Raw genomic sequence first — 12,721 nt, 5'->3', positions numbered from 1 at the left:
ATAAATTGCCAAAAAGTGCAATAAACTACAAAAAAATTGAAAATCGTTTTTGTTTTTTTAACATATATTTCTAGTTAGAGAAATTTAAGAGGCTTATCCCTCAAAACTGTAAAAACAAAAAAGTTGCACAAAATAGTTTCCCACCACAGGAAATTTATTTTAAATGTCTTCATAGTTTTATTTTTGAAATACACCCATTTTTATATACTGCAGGAAAAACGAAAATGAATATTATAATGCAAATTTGCAAAAAAACCAGCATATGCATCAAAATAAACTATTTCCAGCAGTGCAATATGAGTCCTAAGTATCCCAGAAACGACACAGAAAGTCATAAAGTCAAACATAACTTTTAATAACACCAGTATAGGCTCATAAGGCCCTGATGGTAAAAAAGGGTTAAAGGGTTAAGGGAAAAAAACAGATTGTTCTGCAAAGGAGAGAGATGCTAAAACATTCATCTTGTAACACATGTGGTCAAAGACAAAAGGCATAAAAGACATTTCCTTTAGGAAAGTTATCACCTAACTTCCTGAGAATTCTCTCAGTAATCTAATTGTTCCTGGGTAAGACGCCATACTAATAGTGAGTCAAAAGACCCCTACGATAATGAGAACATAGGTGGAGTTTGGTGACTGGGTGGTAGTCAAAGTTGAGGGGCTCATCGGTCCAGTCTTCAATTGCATATACTGGCTTTGGAAACATTAGACCTCACCTTTCTAGGGGGAAAGTTGAACCAACTGGTAAACACTAGAGGTGAAGGAGTCTTATTGATCTTGATTTGCTTGTGGTGCAGTTTAGGCAGCTGACATGTACAGACAGGTCAAGCAAGCCATGGCTCAGTGAGGCCATTAAACAAGAAAAAGGGAAGAGCTAAGCCATTTATTTCTACTTCCTCTATGAAATATGACTTGTTGACTTTCCAGATGTAGAAAGAATTTATCTGCCAGCCACAAACTTTGACATTTGTCATCTTTGTATAGACTAAAAAAACAAAAGATCAGTAGCAGTAGCACTTTTGTTTGCAGCTTGGTAATGAAGTGGTAATAATAGGGTAACAAGGCAGAAAAAAGAATGCAATAATGTGGATTGCCAGAATCAAACTGGAGTAAAATCATTACAAAAAATTTATGTGAAGAGGAAATCACCTCATAGATCAAAGATCGTTGTTCACCCCACAGCTTCCACATTGAAAAAACCAACACGTTCTCACTCCCAACTCGTCAAATGTGTGACGCATGGTCAGGCTCCCTCTGCTTCACTTATCGACGCGCAGGGTACCCCCCTCGCGTCGAGAATTGACGTGCAGGGTCCTCCTATTGAATACTATGCTGCTCCCTAATCGTTGTTTATTGACGACAAGAGATTTCCGCGGAAGAGCCTGTTGTTCGTATATTTATACATTTCCAAAATCACATTGTAGTGACGTGTACTGAACACAATATATTATATAATGTAAACAACTACCTGAGAAACAGCAGATACAGCAGATAAATTAATTATAGGCCATTACTTTTGTATCGTTTATTGCATTTATGGAGGGAGAGGTGTATGCTGGGTAATGGCACAGCTAGCGACACGGTGACTTTATTCACCCGTTTCGGCTGTTATCAGTCCATACAATGGGGGTTATTAGCAGAAATCAGTCCCATAGATATGGGCCATCTCCACCTGCTAGATTGTTCAGAAGGTTGTTCTCATCCATCCAGATGGAGGATCACTAACAGGAGCGTGGAAGACTCCAGAATCCACTCTGGCTGGAATCCGGTGGATACAGCAGTGTTACAGGTAAGACCATTTAAACTGACAGCATTTATAAAATGACTATTAAAAGTCAGCGAGTGTCAATAATGTTAATGTGGTTATGTTAGTAATACACCGAGTGCTAATATAACAGCTTTAAGATGCATTTGTAGATATTATTACGTGTTTTACCGTCTTTATGGTGCTAGCTTAAAGTTACGGTGTAAACATTAGCTTATATTGTAGTAAAGTTGTTACTGTTTAAACGATGTTGGGACAGAAATATTAGCTTCTGTCATGACTGATGAAGTTACTAGTTAATAAAGTTTCCAGTAAAGTGATTAATCGCAGCCACAGATTAACAGTAAATATCTCGATTAGCTTCAATGCATCTGTTATAAATATGTGCACGTTTCAGTGCTTCGTTTAAACTGCCAGTTATCGCAGGCTGCCAGTTATCGCAGGGCTAAGACAATCTTAGCCCTGCGATAACTGGCAGCCTGTCTTTGTCCTGTATCAGCTGGGATAGGCTTCATCCTCCCACGACCTTGAATTGGATACATGAATTGTATTGAATTGTATTCCAACTATGTAATCTGATCATTTACAAACTCAAGGTATCCAATCAAAATGTAAGTAATAATGATAAAAATGGGAAAGCAGAAATAAGTGTGACATGAATGTAAATGTGTTAGCTGACATAGAGGACAGCTACATGTAGTCTGAAAAACCTTTGTTGTCAAGTTTGCAGGTCTATCACGAGACATTCTTACATAGAAGAGACTGTTAAAGTCTCTAACTCAGTGAAGCATTATTGGTCCAGTCTGTTTGGATAAATATAGTAAGCTGATGTTTGTCCATTTATTGACACATTTTCTTAAGTGCTTATCCAGTTCAGGATCACAGTGGAGCTGCAGCTGAATGTGTTCAGTAAAGAAACCTTACAAAAGTTAACATAAACCTGCATCTCTGTACGTTGTTGTCCACAGGATGAGAAAATCAAACTGGAAGACTGTGGAACATGTTAATAAATGTTTGTGTTTATGCCTGTGTCTTTCACAGGAGGCGCTGAAAGGTTTCCCTAATAGTTCCTGGTGAATCAAAGCAGAACCATAAAGGTTGCTGGACTGCATGATGGCCTTACCCCTGAGCAGTCGTCCTGTTAAAGGAGGAACCAGTTAGAAGCTGTTTTCAAAGTAGCTGAGCAGATTTCACCTCAAGTAAGCGATTAACTGTTTGTTCATTTGTTCTGCCACCTAAAGGACATTTAAGGACGTCTTTTGAGTGTCCAGTTGAATTAATTCTACTGGCTCTCATGGTCGTTTGTGATTATGGACATATTTTTCATGTTTTCAACCATTTAGTAAATTCTATCTCTTTAGTAATATCTGTCAGCTATAAAATGTAATAAATATAAAAATATCTAAATATCTCCTGCCCTTTATATTTTAATGATGTAAGACCAGACGTCTGTTATCGTGTTACATTAGCATTAATGGATTGGATTTATATAGGGCTGTTCAAGGCACCCAAAGCGCTTGATATGTGAGCATTCCTCACATATCAATGAGATGCTGTACAGTACAATCCCACAGACACAGCAGAGGGATAACAGCGGCTATTCAACATCGTTGCACGACACATTCGAGCTGCATGATGCAGACAAAGTGACTAAATCATCTTTTTGTGGTTTATTGTCTTCAAACCAGCAGACAAAGCCGATGGCAGAAGATGTTTGGAGAAGAACTTCAGGCCGTGGACTGAAAAGGTATTTTTTTCTTGTTATCAAAAGACATTTGGAGTGACGGCTTCTACAACTGTGCTGATGTGAAGCTTACAGTCTTAGAAGTCACAGTGTTGATATTCAGCACAAAGAGAAAAGCTCACTTGTTTGAATTTATTTACAATCATAGTTTTTATACATTCTGACTGTAAACAGCTTTTACAGCTTTGATATTGTTTGACACTCGATATCAGGTGATGGTATTTAATTTAAAGGTTTCTGTGTCCCAATGAGCCATTTACACTGACCAGTTCAGTTTAACTGTAACACATTCATTATTTAGATCCAACATTTCTAAGAGAAATAACTGAATGTAAAAAATGGCAGCACTCAGACCAGGTTTAATTGATAGAGATATATGCATGCATTATGAAATTTATGTATCCCAGATAATTGTTATTCATCTAGTCCTGGCAGACCCACCCCTTCCTCCCAAGTAAACTGCAACCCAAAAGAACTAGTGGGGCTATTTACACACTCACAACCAGTGTGGGATAAAAAGAGCCACTAAAAACCTGTCAGCCTGCACAGCTACAGATGTGCTAAAAGCTATAAGAGTTAGAAGCTCTGCTTATGGAGAAACTTTCTAAGCCTAACAGGGGACAGGTACTCCTGCCCAAATAACATGATATAACCCCACATACAGCCCAGACATAAAGTGAACCTAATCATTTAGTTAAAGACAGCATGGGACCAAATGCCAGCCTGCACCAACCTGACATTTCTTCCTCCTGAATTAAATGGATGGATGGATGAAAGTTAAATGACTACAAACCTAAAGCCACTAGTTCCCACACTGGAGTTCCCTGACACTGTTTTAACTATATTTAGCTTGTATCAACAGTTGTAACAGGCTAAGCTACCTGAGAGACTGCATTGAACGATTGTTTCTATCTTAATGGTTTCAGCTCAGATGTTCTGCTTTTTCCTTTCAGTAGATCAAAGCAGCTCGTGCTCTGTCTGCTTCCATTCTGATGGCAAGAAGAAGAAGAAGAATGCTTCAGCGAAGTGGCGTTCATGGTCTCAGTGGACAGTCATGGTCACACACTGCATGTGGTTTTAAAAGCAACATTGTTCACCACAACAATGGAGATGTGTAATATTAGTGCAGCTACGGTTTGTTCTTGAACATCAGTTCTGTTTTCTACTTTGACCACTTAGACCAAAAGAATGTTGTTTTCAGATTCTTTCTTTTTAAATCTGTAAAGCACCTGCTCATTTTTTATTACAATTAGTTTCACATAAATGTTAGTGTTTCCTTTATGGTCTTTTAATGCTTACACTAGACTGTGCACATCTACATTAGAGACATTTCTGTTACCTATGTATGAGACTGGGCTGCTTGACTACGATTTGGAAATGGATGCAAAATCACACGGATCGTGCTGTTGTTTGTTTTTTAATATGATGGACTGAACACAGGAGGTATCTGACTAAGCAAAGATTAATCTGATCCCATTTCTACCTGTCTCTACTGTTTCAACTGTAACTGTCAGGATATATATTTATTCCAGCTCTCACAGGACAAAGGAATGACTCAGACTTGTCAAATGTTATTTGACTTGATACACAATATGAAGTTCACAATTTTCTTACAAATAAAACTATAATGACAAACATGAACAGCTGTGCTTCTGAGACATGATTTTTTTGAACGTGTTCACATTTAGACAGTGTGCATTTGTATGCTGAAACTGTAATGGTGAACCTGAGGTGATGGTCAGCAGAAGGCAAATATATATAAATATAAAACAATATTGAAGTAATGTCTTTACCCTCTGCAGCGTGTGGACGCTGTGCACGCAATCACCTTATTCACTGTAGTAAATGTGCACCGCTAGCTCACGTGACTGACTGTCTCCATGGTTACATCGTATATTATTAGCTATGTAAACAGCTTCCAAAGATACCGCCATAGCTCTCTGCAACACTTTAACGCTTTGCAAATCATTTCACGTTTTTGATAGTTATGAAGACAGAATATGTTTTTAAAGACATGCTAGGCGGTTGCTATGGTGGTTGCTGTGGACTAGGGTGGACCGCGTGTCCGATTCCTGTTATTAGCTGTCCGCCGTAGGAAGGCTGCGTTCCATTTAGAAGTAGCGACAGTCTGCCGTAACTCGAACTCAAACCCCGCTTTGTTCTTTAATTAAAGGGCTTTTACAGCCGTTCATGACACGCACGCACACACACATAAAACACTTTGCCTCACCATGAGAATGCAACTTTACTAAAACCTTTAAAGTATCTGAGATAGGATAGAAAAATGAAGCAACCAGAGATTTAATGGTGAAGACTCTGGGTTCTGTAGTTCACGTTTTACAGTCCTGAATGACTCACTGCACATCCATATAATTTATTGAAGAGGAGTTTAGAATGCACTTTACATTTAGACTGTTGCTGTTTAATTTTTTACATTGTTACTGTGTTATGTCATGAATAAGGTTCACCTGCTGGGGGTTTGATGGATCAGCTGGACAATACAGTCAAAGACAGACTTCATCCATCATATGCAAGAATCCTAGTTGGATTTTTGTTTTCATTCATATTTTTGAACCAAATATTGAAAACAACTGTGACAGACTGGATACCTGGTCAGGGTGTACATTACCTTTCACTCAAGCATCCCAGGACAGAGCCCTGCCCCACCATGAGCCTGGGTGGATACATGGTTATAATATAAAATGACTGATATTGAATTTGAATATTTCATGAATTATAATACAAATTCCTAGGTGTTTGTTATATCCAGCAAGAGATTGATTACATATGTCTGAATTGCTAACCCTAACCCTAGCTCAACAGACCACAATGTCCTGGACTGTCACTATTATTACATGCTGTGAACATAAGTAGCTTTGGTCACAGTTTATGTTGTAAAAGGAATATTAAAAAAAGATCAACATTGTGATGTTATTTCTTCCAAACTGACCAGAAACATGCTTGTCAGACTCTCACAGCACAGGATCAGACTCACTGTGCATGATGGCTCAGGCCAGTAATGTTTGTTAGATTGTCAGTTGTTTAGTGCTTCTGTACAGTTATGGTCACCATCTCTATTTCAGTATAATTAATATGCAGAAAACACTAAAAGTTGATTGTCTTCCAATATTCTAGCATAATTAAAAAACTTTGACTTTGTAAGTACATATTGTTACAGTCCTAATGCCAATATGATTCTTCATAACGCCTGCTTTGAAATACTGAACTTTAAAATGTACCTGATGAAAGATAATTTACAGTGGCAGTCTGTCAGGATAATTCTGACTATAAGATCACTGTATTGATCTGAATCCTTCTGCAATGTGCTGTGAATGAATGCTGATGCAACTCACTGTGGGAAAGCTGTTAATAAATGAATCTGTGACACATGCAACACATTCACAGAGGAAGAGGACACAAAGGGAGGACACGCAGAGGCTGTGTTAAAGTCAGAAATCCAAATCTTTAGTCAAAAACAGGCGGCGGTTACAAACAGGAAGACAAGCAGTCCATTAAACAGTCTACAGGGTCAAACATACAGAGAATTCAAACAACAGTAAAAAATAACTGAACACTGAAAAACTTAAAGCAATGTGAGACGAAACAAAAGGAAGCAGCGCAGTAAATTCACTGAATTATCATCAATTACAAAAGAGAAAAGCAACGATTTCTACGGTTTGTTTTCTTAATTGCAGTTAGACTGTGGCTGGTAAAGATGGAAACATACAGAATGTAAACTGTGTGAGTTTGTTGAACTTTGTTAGTAACAAATGAGGTAAAAAAAACCAAAACAGACAAAACACAGAAAGAGGCTCTCAGTATTCATTAATAATTAGAAAGCATCTAAACATTCTGGTCGTGGATTTTTACAGTCTTAGTTCCGCTCGCTGTCATCATTATAATCATCATGATCAATGGCGAGGTCCTGAGGGTGGGCGGGGCTGTCTCTGGTGATGTCACCATGAAGGAACAGCGTCTGGCACGTGTTGGTGAAACATCCCAGTACACTGGTGTAGTTTCCTCTCCAGCTGGTTGACATTTGACACTTCAACATTAAGGGGAAGAAGAAGAAACAGTGTTAGGTCAGGTGACCACATGGTTTCTAAAATAACTGACAGGAAGTAACCAGGCCGTTAGAAATGGATGGCATGTGTTTAGAGTTACTGTAGTTAGGTAACTCTACTTACCAAAAGCAAAGCTGCTGAATGTTGCAGGAACATGCTCATGTGCGGTGGTTATTCAGTGCTGCTCCGGCAGGTTAGACAGTCCAAGACTGATATCCTGCCCATCTGAAAGTTTGAAAACACACATGCAAAGATTTATTTTGTGTTACAGTCAAAGTTGGATGTTCGTTTTTGTCCTTTAAAAATGTTTGTGTATTTGAAAGCACTAACATTTAAGGATGACTCTGATCGTCTCTCTCTAAGAGTATCTCCTTTAAAGGGGAGACAAGTGTGTCCACTGATCCACGTCACTTTACCTGGATGATGACTCCTCTCTCCCTCACTCAGAAACACTCCTAATATAACCAAGCAAATAAATAATATTGAAGATTTACTTACATCATTACAAAAACATCAAAAACATCTCCCTTTGATTCCATTTCTCCATTCCTGCTAAACATCAGGCAACAAATATCCCAGTAAATCACAGTAAAATGTAAAGCACATATTTTCTTTGTCTAACCTCTGCAGAGCCTCTGTCAAGAAAAACATATCTGTAAGCATAAAACAAATATACATTTCATAACACTGCACTGGACAAACCTCGGTCAGTTGATTTCCTCTGTGCAGTGCAGACGAGCATCAGTCAGCAAGTCAAGGTGGTGAGAAGGACTCGTGCCCTTTGTGACTCTGCTAGTTCTTCTGAGGAAACACCACCGTCTCTCCACACCGTCACCATCTGTGAGCACAAACGGCCGCTCTGCTCTGCCAGCATGTAGGAAATCAGATATCACACACACAAGGGTGAAGAAACATTAGAGCTCAACTTTGGATACTTTAGATCTAAACTGATCAAAGTAGCTCTTAGTTTCAGCAATCAGTGAACAGACAGACAATGATACCAAACTGATTCTGTATGAATACAATATAGTATTGTCAATACAGGTGTGAAATTAATGTATTAAAACTAATATATATATATTTGATAAATTAGTTTGCTAAATTAGAATATATTTTTCTTTTTTTTTCATTTAACAATTGCATCTGAATGAATTAAATATTGAACCAAAATATATTGTCACATTCTTCATTCTCAAATACAAACTTCACAAAGTAAATTTTTGATTAACTTAAAAAATATGAATTACAAAAAATAATTGTATATTATTAAAATATTATGCAACCATGACCAAAGTCAGAATCATCATTACAGTATTGTGGACTTAATGCTTGATAAACTTCAGGGGAGATCATGATGACAGAAAACTGTAAACAACACTCTGAAGCAGCGGTCCCCAACCCTTTTTGCGCCACGGACCGGTTTATGCCCGACAATATTTTCACGGACCGGCAATAAGCTGTCGCGGATAAATACAACAAAATAAAACTAGTGCCGGTACCGAAAAAAAGAAGATTTATTCATAACACACGTGAAAAGACCCAGGAAAACCGAGTTAACGATAAAAACGATAACAAAATAACGCTGAAAACTGATAAAAACCCTGAAAACCATACATTTCACACCTGAGCCTCAACTCTCGCGGCCCGGTACCAAACGACTCACGGACCGGTACCGGTCCGAGGCCCGGGGGTTGAAGAAACTTCTCTTTTTCATCGCTTTAATCAAACATTTGATGCCTCAGCTGTCTCAGTCCTAAAGCATTCTGCAACTACAACTAACCTGAGGAGGCTTGGATTTGGCTGCAGGTGCCCCTGTACATCCTTCTCAGCAGCACACATGTGGGTACCATTTAATCACACTTCTTCCTGAGCTTTGCTTCATCACAAGACTAAAGGTGGCATCCCGTGTCACAGTCTTATCATCATCCAATTGGAGAAGAAACATTTACAGGCCTCCTGGTTTTGTTTTCTGATCCTGCAAAAAGACTGAGGACAACAAAGCCCAGAGAACACGAGATACACAACATCCAACATTCAGACTCAACAGCCTCCATAAATGAAGAGCACCAGGTTGGTCCAGTTATACTAGATATGAGCATGCTTCACATTACTGTGTATGAATAATAATCAAGAGACAAACTTTGAAGATGCAGAGCATGATGTCCCATCATCAGACTGCAAACAAACATCCACCAGGCTTCTTTGTTGGCAGAGGTGATGATTCTCCCATCAGGGATCAGTAGAGTGTATTAACCTGTGGTATAAGCAGCAGTCACTGAAATATTACTGTTTCAGATAAGAAATCTAGCACATAAAAGTCAAGATGGGAGGGATCTCTACAAACTGACTTACCTCTGCAAGTGGTTGGCTGGAGGCTGTTCCTCCAGCTTCAACAAAAATCTGACTCTTCAGTCACAGACAAACAAAAAACTCCAGCTGGGAGACAGAAAACGCTGCCTGGGTCTTGCTGGATGTTGCTGGATGTTGCTGATCAGAGTCTCACATTAGCAGAGTGCTTCTTGGTCCCACTGACCCATGTGGACAGTGACTGTGGAGAACTGTTCTGGCAAACGGAAAAGAGAATTAAAATGACAAAAAGCCAAACAGGATTTCCACAAAGACTCTCTTGGAATCAGCAATCAGAAAATCATTGGTTCATATTACAATGAAATATGACCAGGCTCCTTAAATGTAAGCAGTTAAGATCTGATTTGATTTACATCCTTCACACAGCACATGTGTCCAGGCTGTCAGGTAAACATAGAATTAATCTCAGGTAACATGACTCACAGTAGAGATTCAGTAGGAAAGATTGCCAGCTCTAATATTATTACCACACCAACAGCTCAGATTTCTAGAAGTATTTAAACAAATGTCAGTCTATCCATTCATTTTCTTCTGAATATTCAATTCAGGTTCACAGTGGGAGGGGGGGGGGGGTGTCGTGGAATTTTTTAAATAAAGTCTGCAACACAGAAAGAGCTGTGATCAAGCTATTTATTACTGCGCACAGGAGAGCCAACACACATCAAACATCACAGTTCAGTCATGTCAGCTCTGCCACAGAAGTCATGCTTCTACTCCTTTATGCATTCCAAGGAAGAGGGAGGAAGTTACAAACTGATCATACCACACTTCACGTGTCTCGCTATGAAACCTGACGGATCAATGGTTAAGCTGTTTTGTGCCCTTGGCCTTATCAGCACCTGTAAAGGGAGTTGTTTTCTCAAACTGCTGACGCTGAAGTAAGTTCATCTAGTTTTAGAAACTTTCACTGAACAGTAACAGTGTCACAACTAAGCATATGCATAAGCACTTAAATACTTTAAATGAGAATAACAGAAAATTTCTAGGCCAGAGCCTGTCCCAGTAGTCATAGGTAGAGCACACCTGGACAGGTACCAGTCTGTCAGAGGACTAACAGACAGACAGACATCAGAGTAACAAATCTATTTAAAATTAATGTAAGTTTGCTGCAGCTGTATGTATGAACATGTGTTTCTGTGCTCACAGTCCACCTCTCAGGAACCTGCAGTTCATTTTAAATCTACTTTAAACAGACCTCACAAAAGGCTGATGTGGCTGGATCAGTAGTCTGATTTAAGTACGATACCTTTGGCCAGGGATTAATCTGGTACATCCCTTCACTGCAGTCTTACATATTTTCCCCACACCTGAATTAAAAAAATACTGATATATACAAATAACAGCTTCAGCTGATGCTCAGCACACACAGAGACACAGAGGGACTGTTTAAAGTTTAGTGTTAACCTGAGTCACTGATCATTTACAGTATTACAGTCTGGCAGTCTTTGCATGATGTCCACGTCACTGTAAGTTTCTAGCTGACTCTCAGGTGTGACAGGTGTGCCAGCAGGAAAGAGTCATAATAACCTGCATCCTGAGGTTTGTCATGCAGGATTAAAGGAGCCAGGCTTTGTTCACACAGCTAGGATTGTATTTACACTGACCCTGGGTCAGTATAAGTATCATACAGTTTAAACGAAGCACTGAAACGTGCACATATTTATAACAGATGCATTGAAGCTAATCGGGATATTTACTGTTAATCTGTGGCTGCGATTAATCACTTTACTGGAAACTTTATTAACTAGTAACTTCATCAGTCATGACAGAAGCTAATATTTCTGTGCCAACATCGTTTAAACAGTAACAGCTTTACTACAATATAAGCTAACGTTTACACCGTAACTTTAAGCTAGCACCATAAAGACGGTAAAACACGTAATAATATCTACAAATGCATCTTAAAGCTGTTATATTAGCACTCGCTGTATTACTAACATAACCACATTAACATTATTGACACTCGCTGACTTTTAATAGTCATTTTATAAATGCTGTCAGTTTAAATGGTCTTACCTGTAACACTGCTGTATCCACCGGATTCCAGCCAGAGTGGATTCTGGAGTCTTCCACGCTCCTGTTAGTGATCCTCCATCTGGATGGATGAGAACAACCTTCTGAACAATCTAGCAGGTGGATGGCCCACATCTCTGGGACTGATTTGTGCTAATAACGCCCATTGTATGGACTGATAACAGCCGAAACGGGTGAATAAAGTCACCCGGTCGCTAGCTGTGCCATTACCCAGCATACACCTCTCCCTCCATAAATGCAATAAACGATACAAAAGTAATGGCCTATAATTAATTTATCTGCTGTATCTGCTGTTTCTCAGGTAGTTGTTTACATTATATAATATATTGTGTTCAGTATACGTCACTACAATGTGATTTCGTAAATATATAAATATACGAACAACAGGCTCTTCCGCGGAAATCTCTTGTCGTCAATAAACAACGATTAGGGAGCTCTATAGTATTCAATAGGAGGACCCTGCACGTCAATTCTCGACGCGAGGGGGGTACCCTGCGCGTCGATAAGTGAAGCAGAGGGAGCCTGACCATGCGTCACACATTTGACGAGTTGGGAGTGAGAACGTGTTGGTTTCTCGGCTGGCCTGAGAATGCCTTGGGATTCCCCCGGAGTAGCTGGGCCAAGTGCCTGGAGAGAGCGAAGTCTGGGCCTCTCTACTTAGTACAGGATTGGGTCGCGGGGGCAGCAGCCTAAGCTTAAGATAATGGACCAGGAATGGAGGATAAATGGATGCTTTACATATTACTTA

The 12,721-nt window shown here is 39.3% G+C and overlaps 2 long non-coding RNA genes across 6 annotated transcripts; one reads left to right on the top strand and one right to left on the bottom strand.

The window, feature by feature from the left end:
• Positions 1-2,593: 2,593 nt before the first annotated feature.
• On the top strand, positions 2,594-5,149 carry LOC112843440 (uncharacterized). 2 transcript variants are annotated; one of them, XR_003215773.1, is made up of 2 exons: positions 2,594-2,963; positions 3,456-5,149. It is a non-coding gene; the product is annotated as an uncharacterized LOC112843440 (long non-coding RNA). The 2 variants fall into 2 exon arrangements; XR_003215769.1 differs by having other exon boundaries at positions 3,453-5,149.
• A 1,679-nt stretch (positions 5,150-6,828) lies between these two features.
• On the bottom strand, positions 6,829-12,190 carry LOC109202692 (uncharacterized). Of its 4 annotated transcripts, XR_003214812.1 has the most exons (8): positions 11,956-12,189; positions 9,925-10,135; positions 9,713-9,826; positions 9,353-9,558; positions 8,275-8,436; positions 7,903-8,027; positions 7,696-7,797; positions 6,830-7,553 (listed from the first exon to the last, which is right to left on the bottom strand). It is a non-coding gene; the product is annotated as an uncharacterized LOC109202692 (long non-coding RNA). The 4 variants fall into 4 exon arrangements; XR_003214813.1 differs by having other exon boundaries at positions 6,829-7,553; positions 7,989-8,027; positions 9,353-9,826; positions 11,956-12,190; XR_002062638.2 differs by having other exon boundaries at positions 9,353-9,826; positions 9,925-10,130; positions 11,956-12,190.
• Positions 12,191-12,721: the final 531 nt, after the last annotated feature.

The sequence above is a fragment of the Oreochromis niloticus genome, linkage group LG3, assembly GCF_001858045.2.
Source record: "Oreochromis niloticus isolate F11D_XX linkage group LG3, O_niloticus_UMD_NMBU, whole genome shotgun sequence".
Taxonomy (NCBI): Eukaryota; Metazoa; Chordata; class Actinopteri; order Cichliformes; family Cichlidae; genus Oreochromis; species Oreochromis niloticus.
Note: the sequence above shows the minus strand (reverse complement) of the source record. Positions and strands in the feature narration are given on the sequence as shown.